The 4109-nt window shown below is 46.9% G+C and overlaps 1 protein-coding gene across 1 annotated transcript in view; it reads left to right on the plus strand.

The window, feature by feature from the left end:
• The first annotated feature begins 2580 nt into the window (after nt 1–2580).
• USP16 (ubiquitin specific peptidase 16) overlaps nt 2581–4109 on the plus strand; it is a 27843-nt gene continuing 26314 nt past the window's right edge. The window contains exons 1-2 of the mRNA XM_017541924.2: nt 2581–2753; nt 3658–3720. The gene's annotated coding sequence lies outside the window, so the exon portion shown is untranslated. The remainder of the gene's footprint in view (nt 2754–3657; nt 3721–4109) is intronic.

Here is a 4109-nt window from a genome sequence, read left to right on the forward strand (position 1 = left end):
AGGCAATTCTCCTGCCTCAGCCTCCTGAGTAGCTGGGATTACAGGCACACGCCACCATGCCCAGCTAATTTTTTGTATTTTTAGTAGAGACAGGGTTTCACCATGTTCAAAAGGATGGTCTCGATCTCTTGACCTTGTGATCCACCCACCTCAGCCTCCCAAAGTGCTGGGATTACAGGCGTGAGCCACCGCGCCCAGCTGGAAGTGACTTTTAAGGCATGTTAGAGGCTGGATGTGGTGACTCACACCTGGAATCCTAGTGCTTTGGGAGGCTGAGGCTGGAGTAGCGCTTGATGTCAGGAGTTTCAGACCAGCTTTTGTAGAGACACGGTCACTTCAAAAAATAAAAAAGCCAATGGGGTGGTACCCACTTGCAGTACCAGCTATGGGTGGCTGAGGCGTGAGGGTCACTTGAGCACAGGAATTCAAGGTTACAGTTAACTATGATTGCACTTCAGCCTGGGCTACAAAGCCAGACCCTGTCTCTAAAATAGGTAAATAAAAATAAGTTGTGAACAGAATAACAATAAGATACCAACCCGGAAGATCAAAGGGAAAAGCCTTTCAGACAGGAAGCAGGTGGTACAGTGACCCCAAAGCTCTATTTTAAAATGGGCGGAGGCAAAAAGCCTGCATTTCTAGAGCTTGGAGAAGAAAACTTTTAAAAAATTACCTCATCCCACTCCTGTTCTTTCTTGCTTGAGAGCTGGAGCCTTTACCCTACCACACATCCCTGGATATGCCCAGGATTTGACTCCGGCTTTCAAACTTTGCACAGTAGCTGCTACTAACTTTTTGAGATATACATTCCTGGGGGCTCAGTCCTGCCTCATCTAAATCACCAGAGACCAAACAAGGACCAGCCCAATATCTCTTGGACTTTAATGTCATAATGTTGTCAGAATAAAGAAAAAGATGAAACTAGGCCAGGCGTGGTGGCTTATACTCCTGTAATCCCCGCACTTTGGGAGGCTGAGGCAGGTGGATCATGTGAGGCCAGGAGTTTGAGACCAGCCTGGCCAACATGCTGAAACCTCATCTGTATCAAAAATTACAAAAGTTAGCCAGGTGTGGTGGCATGTGCCTATAATCCCAGCCACTCAGGAGGCTCAGGCAGGAGAATTGCTTTAATCCGGGAGGTGGAGGTTGCGGTGAGCTGAGGTCGTGCCACTGCACTCCAGCCTAGGCAACAGAGTAAGACCATGTCTCAAAAAAAAAAAAAAATTTTTTTTTAATTATCTCAGCAGTAAAATGCAAGAGAACTAATTTTCCCCCAAATTTAACCAAATGTTACTCTGATTATTAGTATGCCACCATCTTAAACTCCTTTTATCTGACTAGTAAGGATGGACATTTATTTTGTGACCAACTGTTCTTTTGTGGTGAATTACCTATTTACATTCTTTGACTATTTTTCTATAGACATCTGCATCCCCCCACCTCTGCCCCCTTGATAGAGATTACTATCTTCTCTACTAAACTAAGACTCCAGGGCAGAGAAGCCTGTTTAATTCATCTGAAGGAAGGCTTGGCACAAAGTGTGCACTTACATATTTTGTTTTTGAGATGGAGATTCGCTCTTCTCCAGGCAGGACTGCAATGGCGTGATCTCTGTTCACTGCCACCCCTGCCTCCAGGGTTCAAGCGATTCTCCTGCCTCAGCCTCCCAAGTAGCTGGGATTACAGATGCCCGCCACCACACCCGACTAATTTTTTGTATTTTTCAGACGTTGTCTCTGTCGCCCGGTGGCACGATCTACAACCTCTACCTCCCGGGTTCCAGCGATTCTCTTGCCTCAGCCTCCCGAGTAGCTGGGACTACAGGCGTCCACCACCACGCCAGGCTAATTTTTGTTATTTTTTAGTAGAAACGAGGTTTCACCAAATTGGACAGCTGATCTCGAACTCCTGACCACGTGATCTGCCCGCCTAGGCCTCCTAAAGTGTTGGGATTACAAGCGTGAGCCACCGTGCCCGACCAATTTTTTTTTTTTTTGTATTTTTAGTAGAGACAGGATTTCCCCACTTTGGCCAGGCTGGTCTCGAACTCCTAACCTCACGTGATCCACCACCTCAGCCTCCCAAAGTGGTGGGATTAGAGGCGTGAGCCACCGCGCCAGGCCTCGCACTTACATAGTTTCCACGAATCAACAGTAAATATTTGAAAACTACCCTCCTCTCTCACAATTTCTTTTTTAACACCGTCTTTCAGTTCTGCTTTAAAATTCACTCTTGCTGCGTTTTTTATTCTGACATGGTGCAGGTAGATAAATTCAAGACAACTTACGTACTCAATTTTAGAAGTCGACAGGAAAGAATTAGGGAATCAAAAATTCAAGTGTTCCCCCTCTTAGCCTCCAAATGTAATGTGTTCCAGAAAGGTAACCACCTAGGAGACTCCAAGGCTCAGGCCACCACCAGATGCCCACACTTCAGAAGCATTTATATAACGCCATGGTTACGACAGGAGACCAAAAAAACCCATTGACAACCAAACCCTATGTCCGAAGCTACGGCACGAGTCGCACGCAGGCGCAGATTTACCAGCGCCAGAGCCGACGGTCGGGGGCGGGAGGGAAGGAAGGGGAGCGCCTAGCCACTTCCCATAATGCCGCGTTCCGGAAGTTGTTGCTTCCAGGGGTCACTCTGGCTTCGGCTCCGTCGCTCTCAATTCGCCACCAGAAGGAAGGCAGAGCTGGCTGCCCAGCCCAAAGGCCCATGAGGGGATGCAGTTATGGGCTCTGTCGCCGTGGGTGAGTTCTGGGCCCGCTGCCTCGCAGTCGTCGCTCGCCTGACTTCCTGCCCTCGGAGAGCCCCTATTTTCCGCCCCAACCTCTTTCTCTTCTTGAAGGCCCCTCTCCTTAAGCGTGTAACCCGGCTACTTTTCGGTACTGCGATCTCATTGGTTGCATGTCCTGTCAGTTCCAAGAGCTGGCAAATGAGATGCCGCTGCTGGCGCTTCTCGACCCCGTGGACTCCGAGCTTCCCCCGTGGGATCGGAGCTTTTAGAAAGGGAGGAGAGGGGAGATGTGGAAGGTCGAGCAAGTTGGTGGCAGGGACTGCCCTATGGGTTGGGGCTGGGTTTGCAGCCGCGTTCATACAGTTACTAGGAAAAGCAGGATCTGTCACCTAAGAGAGGACTGATCTACGCAAAACTTGAAAGCCACGTTAAGACCTGCTGACCAAAGTTTTCCACACGCTTACATTTTTAATGGAACCAAGTAGGCGGGGGAAGACTGGGAGGGCAGAGAGAGAAGAGACTTGGAATAATGTGAGAGCTGGCAAGACTAGCTTTGATTTAAATTTGTGTGGAGTCCTGCAAAGAGTCATTTCAATAAGACGCTAATGCTCATCCGCTGACACTACTTGAAAAGTGTAGTAAGTTTATTGATGTTTTATAGCTGATGGCAGTCACAATACTCTCTCCTCATGACACATGAGTTGCCTTTATAGTTGCCAAAAATTTACTGGGGCTCTTTCCGCAGCACTGGAGTGACCCCTCTATGTCCTCTGCCTGCAGCAATTAACAATTCGCCTTTCAAGTTTTCCTACGGAGTCTGAGCTGCTGCAATCCTCAAAACAGATTTACTAGTGCTGTGTGTCTTCACTACTGCAGATTTCTGACTTCTTATTTTTCGCCCTTTTCTTTTTCACCAGAACTTGGTTGCTTCATTCTTATGTACCTACCTTTGCACCTTGTAACCATCCTTTATGCCTCAGGTACTATTCTGTTTTTCTATTTCAATGCAAGAAGTATTTCTTCAGGACCTGCAATGTACTAATATTATGCTAGATATTATAGGCAGTTCCAAAGCTTTGCCTGAATCTATTTATTTTTCTAAGACCTTTAGATTCTGCTTAGAGAAATAAACCCAGATTAAAGATTTAAGAAATACACTGGAAGGTCTGATAATAGGACAAGATGATTAGAGCACGCCATAAATACTGAGGAAGTTCAGTGGAGAGGTTAATTTAGAGTAGAATGATTTACGCTTCCCTGAAATGGAGAACTTGGAAGATTGGTAAGATTTGGATAAATAGAATATTATAGCTAGAAATCAAAGGCGCCAACGCCGGGGAGGTGGTGTGCAAAGTGTTTTGGTGTGGCG

Source organism: Cebus imitator, unplaced genomic scaffold (assembly GCF_001604975.1).
Source record: "Cebus imitator isolate Cc_AM_T3 unplaced genomic scaffold, Cebus_imitator-1.0 Scaffold138, whole genome shotgun sequence".
Lineage (NCBI taxonomy): Eukaryota > Metazoa > Chordata > Mammalia > Primates > Cebidae > Cebus > Cebus imitator.